Genomic DNA, 12,026 nt, shown 5'->3' with positions numbered 1-12,026 from the left:
TGCGGTGGCTGAGTCCGTGCCTCCCGGTGCCAGCTCGGACCTTGCCTTGCCGGGTGACCTCGGGGAGCCTCGGTTCCTGTAACAACAGCTGCCCCTTGGTGAGGCCACCCCCTGTGCCGGTGGGCTTGGCTGGTGGCGGCCACCCCGGGTGGATGGTTGTTGGTTGTGGTTGTCGGTGGCACTCAGAGTGTGAATCATGGCTGCTGGGGGGTGAAGCAGGGAAACTCGACCCCTGGGACCACACTGGAGGACCCCATGGGTCACCACCCAAGACGCCCAGACAGCGCCGGCCACGCGGGGCTCTCCTGGGTCTTGGACCTTGTGGCTGCCTTCCGCCTCCTCTCCCAGGCCAGGCCGGTCCTGGGCAGTGCCCTTGGTGCTCAGAGTCTGCTCCCCACTCCTGTTAGTGCTGGGGATGCTGGGAATTTCAGCGCAAACCCAAACTCCGTTGGGTTGGGCCCGTCTCTTAGCTGCCTTCTCCAGAGGCGGGTGGGGGCGGAGGCTGTCTGTCAACTAGCTGGGCTGGGGGCGCGCTGGGGCCCACCCTCAGCCCTGCGAGGCAGGAGCAGGGCAGCTGCGGAGCACGACCTCGTTAAGTGTCTACCTGAGCAACAGTTCAGCACGTGGGGGGGGGGGCGGGGCAGGAGACTGGCTCCTCCCACCCACCCAGACCCCCTGGAGTGTTCGTGCAGGGGAGGAAAGGTGGCTGACAGAGGGTGGCCAGGCTGTGCACCTGCTGAGAGGGGCCCAGGCGGAGTTTGTAGGGCGGCCGACGGTGGGAGACGAACGCTGGGGATGCAGAATCGGGGCTAGCAGGTGGAGCCCGCTGCAGAGACGCCCCGGGGCCTCCTGAGGTCTGGGGTTGTGTGTAGCCATTGCTCACCACCCTCCGGGGACAAAGGGGAGAGTAGACAATTTCTAAATTCGAGTCCTGGTGTTAGTAACAGGAGGTGTGCGGAGCTTCCCTGGGGTCTGCGGCTGCCTGCAGCTCGTAATAACTCGTACGCCACAGTGGCGCTACCCTGGGCGTACGTGGGTCGGCCGTCTCCACTCCCACCCCGAGCCCGGCTACCTGGCTGCCTGAACCTGCTGCTGCCCCTGTGTGCCTGCCTGGCCCCGCACCTCACTGGGGCCGCTGGCCTCCCACGCAGACGGCACGCTCCTCGCTGCGGCTGCCCGGGTCGGGGTGTTGGGCTCTCCTGGAGAATGAGCTGTGGGCCCGGGACTCCGTGAGTCCTAGCATCACCCAGAAACGTCGTCACACTGGAAACGACCGGTCTGCCACAGGTTGCTCCCAGAGTGGTTGCTTTTGAGTCCCAGTGCACACCTGGAGGCAGCGGGTGATGGCTCTTGTAATCGGGTCCCTGCCACCCCGAGCTCAGGGCTCCCCGCTTCAGCCTGGCCCAGCCCCCGCTGTTGCAGGCGTTTGGAGCCTGAAGCAGCAGGTAGAGGGCTCTGTTTCTGTCTTTGAAGGAAATAAAGATGTAAACTCAGTCCATAGCCAGCGTCACTGCCATAATACCCGGCCACTCCCCTCCCCCAGCTGTACTCCTCGGGATGCGCCCATCTCTAGATGCGTCTGTTCTTCCAGAACTTTCCTTGCTTTGTGCTTGCACACACACTACACAGGTACACAGAGAAAGAAAGTTCATGCGTGAGGTTGTGTGTACGTACACGTGTGAGAGGAAAGTTCTGTGCAGGAACAGATAGGGAATGGCAGTGTGCCCCTCCGCTCAACGCACGGGGCGTGGAGTTCATGTAGACTTCTCTCTTGTTGCTGAAAACCCCAAACTGGGTGGGATTAGAGAGGTTTTTGGCTCTAGACTTCTTCTTATTATTATTTTTTTTGACAGGCAGAGTGGACAGTGAGAGAGAGAGACAGAGAGAAAGGTCTTCCTTTGCCGTTGGTTCACCCTCCAATGGCCGCCGCGGCCGGCGCGCTGCGGCCGGCACACCGCGCTGATCCGATGGCAGGAGCCAGGAGCCAGGTGCTTTTCCTGGTCTCCCATGGGGTGCAGGGCCCAAGCACCTGGGCCATCCTCCACTGCACTCCCGGGCCACAGCAGAGAGCTGGCCTGGAAGAGGGGCAACCGGGACAGAATCCGGCGCCCCGACCGGGACTAGAACCCGGTGTGCCGGTGCCGCTAGGCGGAGGATTAGCCTAGTGAGCCGCAGCGCCGGCTGTCTAGACTTCTTTCAGTCCTTGGAATATTTGTCCATGACACTTTGTGTGTATGTGTTTTTTTGTTTAGATTTATTTATTTATTTGAAAGAGTTACTGAGTTACAGAGACGGAGAGGCAGAGGCAGAGGCAGAGAGAGGTCTTCCATCTGCTGGTTCACTCCCCAAATGGCTTCAATGGCCAAGGCTGGGCTAGGCTGAAGCCAGGAGCTAGGAGCTCATTCCGGGTCTCCCACGTGGGTGCAGGGGCCCAAGCACTTCAGCCATCATCCACTGCTTTCCCAGGCCATTAGCAGGGAGCTGGATCAGCAGTGGGACAGCTGGGACTTGAGCTCACGTGGCATGCTGGCACCCAGGCGGCGACTTCTCCACTGTGACACAGAAGTGGCCCCGACACCTTCTGGCCATGAAATTCACTCTTGTGCCACACAGGGCCTGGAGGTTGATTGGCACAAACTTCTGGAAAGCTTGTGTTTGGGCCGTGACCGTCCACGGGGTCAGGTGTGGCGCCGCGGGCACGCTGACACGGTTCGGAATTCTCAGGCTAAGGGCGCTCAGCCTGTGTTGGAGATGCTGGCGGATGGCGGTTCATTTCATCAGTCCCCCCTTGAGGGGCCTGCTGAGGGCAGGCCTCCCTGCTGACCCCCAGGGCCCCCCTCGCCACGGCCTCTCGGTGGGTGCCGGAGGGGCCTGCACTGTGATGGGGGCTCCCTCGGTGGTTCTGGCTGGCATCTCAGGAGAGGGCTTCCTCCTAGCAGGTGGATCGCAGGCGTGAGAGGTCTGACTGCAGCGGGAGGGCGCTGGGAAGAGGCTGGGGTGCTCCCGGGGACAGTCGGCAGACACGCAAGGAACGGCGTTGTGTGGATGAGCGCATGGAGCGGGAGAGCTGCCGTGACACATGCATGGTGAGCCCCGGTGCAGGCCTGGCAGAGCCTGCCCGGACGTGGGAGCTGCAGGCCGGGACTCCCGGGTGCGTGGTGGGACGGTGGGTGCAGGGAGGTGTGTAGGCTGTGATTGTCACGCTGTGGGGTCTGGTAGGCAGCGACAGCCCGCCGGAGCAGCGGTGAGTGTCCCCAGCGCTTGCCACTGGTGTGGTGGCCACTGCTGCTTTGTATCCCTGGCACGCATGTTCTGCTCCCGGTTTGGTGCGGTGGGTCCCAGTGTCATTGTTGGACTGGCCGTTTGAGTGGCCGACCTGGGTTCCGGAATGCTGGAAGCCGCGGGCTGAGGCGCGCTCTGCTTGGTCCCCTGCCCCGCCCACCATTGGGTGCTGTTTGTCCTTTGAAGAGTGACCACGGCAGGGGTGGGCGTTGTGGTGCAGCAGGCTGGGGAGCCCGCAGCCCCCGGCGGAGCCCCTGGCTTGAGTCCTGGCTGCTCTGCCTGTGGTCTGGCTCCCTGCTCACGGGCTGTGGTCCGGCTCCCTGCTCACGGGCATCCCAGGGGCAGCAGGCAACGGCTCAAGGACTTGGGTTCCTGCCACCCTCGTGGGAGAGCAGATGGACCTGGGCCGTGCCCATACCTTGCTCTTGCAGGCATCCGGGGAGTGGGTCAGCGGATGCAGACCTCTGTCTCTCTGCCATTTCAGTAACATGAAAATAGACAAAAGCTTAAAGTTACCATTTTGTCCGTTTCAGCCATCGAGAGGGTGGGGTTCTGCACAGCTGCAGTGTCCACAGCCCGCGTTGGCCCCCGGGGCTCCCATCTCCTGAAGCCTCGAGCGGGCTGGGCGGCCACTCCCTCCCCCGGCACCCACCCTGCTGCTCTGTGCCCGTGCAGGTACAGGTGCAGGTACAGACAACCGATGTCACCTGCGCTTGGCAGGCAGCACCGGCTGTCCCCCGGGGGGAGCGCAGCCTCGGCGGCTCCTGTTCCCCGCCTCTGTCCACCCCCGTCCTGTCTCTGGGTGGAGCCCTCAGAGTGCCCCTCCCTGTCCCCAGGCCCTCCTGTGCCGTGGGCTTGGGCTGCCCCAGCCCTCCAGGGCCCTGCACGTGAGGGGAGGAGTGGCAGGAGCCACTTTCCCAGGTCCCGGTTCTCCTGGTTTTCAACAGAGGATTCTGACGTGGCTCTGTCTGTAAAGTGGCGGGCGTCCCATGTAGAAAGCGCCTTCTCACTGGCCGGTGAGCAGGAGCCGAGGCAGTGGGGACCCAGGGTGGGGGGCTGTGGCCCCATGCTGGCCCCCCTCTGCTCAGCACAGCAAGAGGGACAGAGGCCACTGGGCTCCAGGGTGCTGGAGCCTGACAAGCCCAAGGCAGATCCACCCTCCAGGCCCATGCGTTGCTGCCAGGCCTCACTCATGCTGGAACATTGTCCTCAGCTGCCTTGGCCCCTGTGCCGGTTTCCATGGCACTGCAGAGGTCTGAGTGAGCCTGGCTGTCCCCCTCTGTGCATGGCGAGGCCCCCACCCCGAGCGCCTTGGAGACGCCCTCGGCCTGTGATTGTCTCTGTGGGTGCAGAGGTCGTGGGAGGCCTGGCTGCCCCAGCCCTGCTATTTGGGTGGCGATGGCCCTGGGGATGGGGGAGGGAGGAGAGAGCGAGTGAGAAAGCCGGGCTTCTGGGAGCAGCTGGGGCCACCAGCTGCCGGGAGGGGACCAGGGCGCCGGGGGAGTGCAGGGGCGCCCGTGGACGGAGTAAGTGCAGTGTGCTCTCACAGGCCTCCGCTGACGCTGACGGCGGCCCTGCCGGGGCCTCACCTTTCCTTCCCTTGGGTTCTCAGCTTGGGCACAGACAGCAGGCGGCCCGTCTCTTGTGAAGATGGGTTTTTCTGAAAGGCTGAGTGACAGACGGAGATCTTCCATCTGCTGGTTCACCCCCCAACATGGATACAATGGCTGGGGCGTCCCGAGCCGAAGCCAGGAGCTTGGCATTCCATCCAGGTCTCCCACGTGGGTGGCAGGGGCCCGAGCACGTGCGCTGTCATCTGCCCTTCTCCCAGGCGCGTGCGCAGGGAGCTGGAGGGGAAGCGGAGCAGCCTGGACTGGAATGGGTGCCCGCGTGGGGCACTGGTGTCACACCTGACGGCTTCACCTGCTGCTGCCCCACAGCACCGGCGCCGGAAGACACACACACACACACACACACACAGACACAGAGAGACACACAGACACACACACACACACAGACGCACACAGACACACACAGACACACACACACACAGAGACACACAGAGACACACACACAGAGACAGAGACACACACACACAGAGACACACACACAGAGACACACACACAGACACACACACAGACACACAGAGACACACACACAGAGACATACACACAGACACACACACAGAGACATACACACACACAAAGACACACAGACACACACACAGACACACACACACAGACACACACAGAGACACACAGAGACACACACACAGAGACATACAGAGACACACAGAGACACACACACACACAGAGACACACACACAGAGGCGCACACACAGAGGCACACACACACAGAGGCACACACACACAGAAGTCTTCCATCTGCTGGTTCACTCCCCAGATGACCGCAGTGGCCAGAGCTGGGCTGATCCGGAGCCAGGAGCTTCTTCCGAGCCACTGGCCGGTCGGCTTTGTTTCTGTTGTTTTCCTAAACGTAATTGAGAGAGACACGGCCCCCATGTGCTGGTTCACTCTGCAAACGCCCACAGCGGCCAGGGCTCAGCCAGGCCAGTCAGGAGCCGGGAACTCGGGCCGGGTCTCCACCTGGGCGGCAGGGACGCGGCCACGTGAGCCGTCAGCTGCTGACGTCAGCAGGACTGTGGTGTCGGGAGCCAGACCCCGGCCCTGGGACACGGGGTGCAAGTGTCCCGCTGGTGTCTTAACCACCAGCCAAATGCCTGTCCCGGTGCTCTTTTTGTTGGAAATGCTGGTGGTGGGGCAGTCTTTAACGAGCCCCCCTGACTTCCCATAGGAGGAACTGGTGTCGGATGCCGGGGCCCCTAACAGTGAGCACCCCGTGCCTGGGGGACTCGGGGAGTCCGTCCTGAGGACAGGACAGGCTGGCCGGCCCGTGATTCGGGTCTCTGAGAAGCCGACTCCAGCAGCCGTGCACGTGGGGATCCCCTGTCTGCGCTCCAAGCCTCACCTGGGCTCTGGTTTCCCATTTCATCCCGGGGTCACCTTGGCTGCTTTCTCTGTGGGGCATCCAAAGGCCCATCTGCTGCGCATGGAGCCAGGCTCCTGCTGATGGCCACACGGGCCCCGCTAGGACAGGCAGGAGGAACGCCGCCTGTCTGGTCCCAGCATACCCGCGTCACCCCCGGCTTCTGAGAACACCCAGCCCCACCTGCTCACCCACAGAGAAGGTTCCAGGGCTGGGGGTGTGTGGTCCTGGGGCGGTCCCTCCCCCCTCCCGGCTCCCGCTGCCCTGAGACCAGGTCGTGGTTCCCACAGGGACAGACTGCGGTGGGGCCGGGAGGGAAGGCGGCTGCTGGAGCCGCTGTGTGATGACTGCAGTGCACGGCTGGTCAGCCCTCTGACAGGAGATGTGGCGGGGCCCCCGAATCGCCTTTGTGAGTACTCCCCACGGGTGGTCCGAGGGCCCCACTTTGAGAAATCGCTGGCTGCCGTGGCACTCACCGCACTTGGAGGCGCAGATTGGCTCCCAGAGCCGCCTGTGCCCGCCCCTCGCAGCCCCACGCTGGGGAGCGCACCTGTTAGCTCCCGTAACCCTTGCAGCCGCCCTGTGATGCTCCACCGTGAGGAAACTGAGGCCCAGGGTCACACGGCCACAGAGGACCGTTCCAGGTCCATGGTCTGCTGCTGACCAGTGAGCCCCAGGGCCCGTCACACCCGATGGCATGGGTGTTCCGGCTTGGGGGACGCTGGCCGCGGGAACAGCCTCCGTGGGTCAACTTCACAGACACACACTGAGGAACAGCGTGTGTGGCTCCAGGGGCTTCTCTGTGAGGCCGGGCCCCTCCTTTGGAGAAGGGACCGTGTGCCCTTCTCTGGAGGTCAGGGGTCGCAGTGCTTGCCCGGGGGCGGGGTCCGCACCTTCGGAGGAGGCTTCTTGATCAAGTGTGACTTTGAGGCAGGCAGGGATGCCAGCACCCTGGGTCCAGCACCCTGGGCCTGCACCCTGGCCTGTGCCTTCCTTGCAGGGCTTACCAATATGTGAATTAAAAAAAAAAAAAAAAACAACACACACACACACAAGATTGAAAGAATCTGCCCCTGGAAAGACCTGCTAGTGGGAAGCCTGGCTCGGGGTCCTTGAGTGAGGGACGGGGTGCCGGGCCGGCACGGGAGCAGCGAGGCCACACACACACTGCAGGAGGCCGGCCGCACAGACGGGCGCAGGCTGCAGGTGCTGGGGTGCGGGGAGGGGGCAGGGCTGCACTGGGGAAAGAGAGATGGGGGAAGGGGCTAGCGTATATTTAACACAGAGTTAACAATTAATAGCCCAGGCCTTAACTCTGGAGCCAGATGGGACCAAATGGGCCATCGGGCCTGGGGCGGGGTGGGCCCAGCTTTGCTCAGGACTGCGGTTTGAAGGCTGAAGGGTCTGCATCTTAGGACAGCTGGTGCCCCCGGGGACGGTGGCAGGTGTAGGGCGGGTGACCGTCACCAGCGAGCTTGGCGGACTCCACTGTGCAGGAGCGTGGCTTCACTTTGCCAGCTCATCTCGTGTCGGTAGGAGATTCCCAGTTCTGAATGAGCCCACACTACACGAGCCCCACGTGGGCCCGACACTGTCAGGTGACAGGGACGGCTGCGATGGCGACACTCAGTGGCTGTGACTTGGGTGAGGAGGAGCCCCCGAGGCAGGGCGAGTGGGACTCGGGGCGGCTGGGCTTGCCCCTTGCCCTTTCTCCCTTTGCCCGGGGGCTCAAGGCTGCCTGTGGGTGCCAGGAGGAGTGTGGCTGAAGATGGCCTTCCTCTGGGACCACGGTACCACCAGAAGCGTCCCGCTAGGACCACCCCTCACATTCCGGAAGGCCCAGAGTGGGCCAGTGAGGTCCAAGGCTACACAGCCCGCAGTCCACCTGCCCCTCCCCCTGCCAACCTGATCCCTGGCCCCTCTCTGCTGTTTCTGTCCCAAGGCCTCGGGTTCCTGGGCAGTGTGAGCCCCTCGGCCTTCCAGGTAGCAAGCAAGAACCTTGTGCCAGGGGAAGGCCCCGGGCAGCTGCCCAGACGACTTGGAATCCGGCAGCTTGGACCTCACTTTGGAATCCGGCCGTGTGATGAGTGTCTGGGTTCTGGGAGCCCTCTTAGGAGCGTGGGAGGCATAGGGGTGCCGGTGGTATGACCCGCCGTCAGTCGGGTGATGCTGACGTGGGGGAGGGGCGTCCGAGCCCCTGGTGTCCCCGCCCCATCTGCCCCTGCCCGTCTACTGCCGTCTTCTCCAGCTTCGTGGCCAAGCGTGGCCGTGTTCACAGCCCCGTGAGGAGGCAGGGTCAGGCGGCTGGGAGCGGGAGGCTGGGCAGCTCCGACCCTGCAGGAGCCGGGACTCGGGTTTCCAGAGCCGCTGATTTTTCACAGGAATCCAGACCTTCGGGCAGTTTTAATGTCACAAGTCTGTCATCCTTTCATTGTAAATTACGGAACTGTAACACCCAGGCCAAAATGTGTGTGCAAATCGGAAGCAGAGGGTAGGGACCGGCACTGTGGCAACACCGGCATCCCCTGTCGGACACTAGTTTGAGTCCCGGCTGCTCCACTTCTGGTCCAGCTCCCTGTTAATGCGCCTGGGAAGGCAGTGGGGGAAGGCCCAGGGCGTGGGCCCCTGCACCCATGTGGGAGACCAGGATGAAGCTCCTGGCTCCTGACTTCGGCCTGGCCCAGGCCTGGCTGCGGGGCTGTTTGGGGAGTGAACCAGCAGAGAGCAGCCCTCTCCATCGTACTCTGTTGCTCTGCCTTTCAAATACATAAATAAATATTTAAAAAGTCTTAGTGTGTTGGTAGATGGATTTCTGTAGTGTGAACACACTGTGTCACCAGACCCCGGATCCTGCCTTTCCTCTCCCGTGCCCATGCCGCTGCCCAGTGCCCGCCCCCACTGGTTGCTGTGAGCCCTGAAACCCTGGAGCCCAGCCTGGGCGCTCGTGGTCCCTCCGCTCACAGGGTTGGCTGCGCTTTGCCGTCTCATCTTCCCATTCTGCCTGAAAACTACACGGGTTTGGGTGTAGCTGTGTTAGTCATTCTCAGTTTCTATGCTGCTTTTTTTGTTGCTTTATTTTTCTTTAAGATTTTTTATTTGACAGGCAGAGTTAGAGGGATGGAGGGACAGAGAGAAAACAGATATTCGGGGTCAATGCTGTGGCACAGCGGGTTAACGCCCTGGTCTGAAGCGCCGGCATCCCATATGGGTGCCCGTTCGAGACCTGGCTGCCCCTCTTCCTGCCCAGCTCTCTGCTGTGGCCTGGGAGGGGCAGCGGAGGATGGCCCAAGTCCCTGGGCCCCTGCACCCACGTGGGAGACCTGGAGAAGCTCCTGGCTTCGGATCAGCCCAGCTCTGGCCATTGTGGCCAATTGGGGAGTGAACCAGCGGATGGAAGACCTCTCTCTCTCTCTCTCTCTGCCTCTCCTCTCTCTGTGTAACTCTGACTTTCAAATAAGTAAATAAAAATCTTTATAAAAAAGATATTCTACCTGTTAGTTCACTTCCCAAATGACCACAACCGCCAGGGCTGGGCCAGGCTCAAGCCCAGAACCAGGAGCTGCTTCTGGGTCTCCCGTGTGGGTGCAGGGGCCCAAGCATTTGGGGCGTCTTCCACTGTTTTCCCGGGTGCATTCGCAGGGAGCTGGCTGGGAAGCAGAGCAGGTGGGACTCGAATTGTTGCTGATAGGGCATGCTGGCAGCGCAGGCCATGGCTTTACTCGCTGTGCCACAGTGCAGGCCCCAGTGCTTATTTTCTAAATAATTTTTTTTGCAAGGTAGAACTGGACAGAGAGGGGGAGAGAGAGCTTTCATTCGTTGGTTCCCCCCCCCAGATTCCCACGATGGTTGGGCCTGTGCTAGGCCAGAGCAGTAGCCGGGAACTCCACCCGTGTCGTCTTCCACGTGGGTGGCAAGGACTGAGCACGTGGACGAGTAGTCACGTGAGCAGGGAGCTGGGAGCTGGGTTGGAAGTGGAGTAGCTGGCGCTTGAACCAGCCCCCAGGCCGCAGCCCACTGAGACATAGCAGTGCCCCGTTGCATTTTTCCTCATTTGTTTTGAGTGAAGAGTCCCAGAGAAGGGGAGACAGAGATCTTTTACCTGCTGGCTCACTCCCCAGATGAACGCAACAGCTAGCGCTGGGTCAGGCTGAAGCTGGGATCCAGGAGCTTCATCCGGGTCTCCCCTGTGGGTGGCAGGGGCCCAAAGACTTGGGCCGTCGTCTGCTGCCCCTCCTGGGCCATCAGCAGGGAGGTGGATCGGAAGTTGGAGCAGCCAGGACTTGAACCAGCACCCATACAGGATGCCGGTCACCGTTGACAGCCCCACCCGCCACACCGCAGCGCGTCCTCGTATTTTTTAGGCAGGTTTTCAGGCAGGGGAGGCCTTCATTGCTCAGGGGAGCCTGGCTGGGGCCCAGGTGGGCCCTTGTGTTCCCTGCCAGCCCTGAGAGACCACCATGCTGCAGAGAACCCGGAACGTGGAGAAACGGAAAGCCTGGCCCCGGAGCGACCGCACGGCGGGACCGGGGTGTCTCGTCCTGGCGCGCTTGCCGTGTGTCTCTGGGCTGCAGTAACGGCTTTGCAGAAGTGACCGTGTTCAGTTAGAACTCCTGCCTCTTAGCGGAACCGTTCTTGCGTGTAGTCTCGCCGTCTGCGTGTCCCACTGTAGGCAGTTCCAGATTCGTCTAGTTTTCTTAGAGAAAAGGAGCCCTTTCTGTATTTTTAGATTTATCACTGAATCTATAAACAAAAAGTTGCTGGTAGGAGGGTTTTTTCCTCCTATAATAATATGGCTTTAGTCAATCATAAAGGAAGTGAGTTTTTTTTTTTTTAAGATTTATTTTATTTGACAGATGAAGAGAGGTCCTCCATCCTCTGGTTCACTCCCCAAATGGCCGCAATGGCTGGGGCTTGGCCAGGAGCCAGGAGCTTCTTCCAGGTCTCCCACGAGGGTGCAGGGGCCCAAGGACTTGGGCCATCCTCCACTGCTTCCCCAGCCATTAGGGAGCTGGATGGGAGGTGTAGCAGCCAGACTTGAACCAGTGCCCATAGATACGCCACAGCCCCGGCCCCCCTGAGGAGGTGGCTTTAAGAACACAGCGTCTTCAGCCTTATACTCGGATTCAGGATCCAGCTGTACTCATTCCCCGATAGGCAGGCACTCTTGCCCTCAGTTTGCTGTATCTGAGCAATGGGGTGATACACGGCCCTGGCTCACTGGTTGCTGTGAGGATTCGATGAGGTGGCACAATGCTTGGCATTTTATGAAACTAACAGGAGACCTCAAACAGTTCATTGAAAACTGGAATGAAAACATAGGTTTATCTGGGGCCAGCGTTGTGGTGTAGCAGGCAAAGCTGCCTGCAATGCCGGCATCCCATATGGGCGCCGGCTTGAGTCCTAGCTGCTCCACTTCCAATCCAGCTCCCTGCCTGGGAGACCAGCAGAAGATGGTCCGGGTGCTTGGGCCCCTGCACCCACAAGGGAGACCCAGGTGAAATTCCTGGTTCCTGGCTTCCGCCTGGCCCAACCCCAGCTGTGGGGAACGAACCAGAGGATGGAAGGTTATCTTTTTCTCTCTCTCTCTCTCCTCCCGTGCCCTGTAACTCTGCCGTTCAAATAAAATAGATCTTTTTTTAAAAAAAGATGAATTTATTTTGGTGTAGAAGTTTTTGAAATCTCTGGATAGTTTTTCCAGAATGCACGTTTTCCACAAACTTTTTGAAGACCCCTCCTAT

The sequence above is a fragment of the Oryctolagus cuniculus genome, chromosome 18 (genome assembly GCF_051225735.1).
Source record: "Oryctolagus cuniculus isolate XC-2025 breed Fujian yellow rabbit chromosome 18, ASM5122573v1, whole genome shotgun sequence".
NCBI lineage: Eukaryota > Metazoa > Chordata > Mammalia > Lagomorpha > Leporidae > Oryctolagus > Oryctolagus cuniculus.
This window is presented reverse-complemented; position numbering follows the sequence as displayed.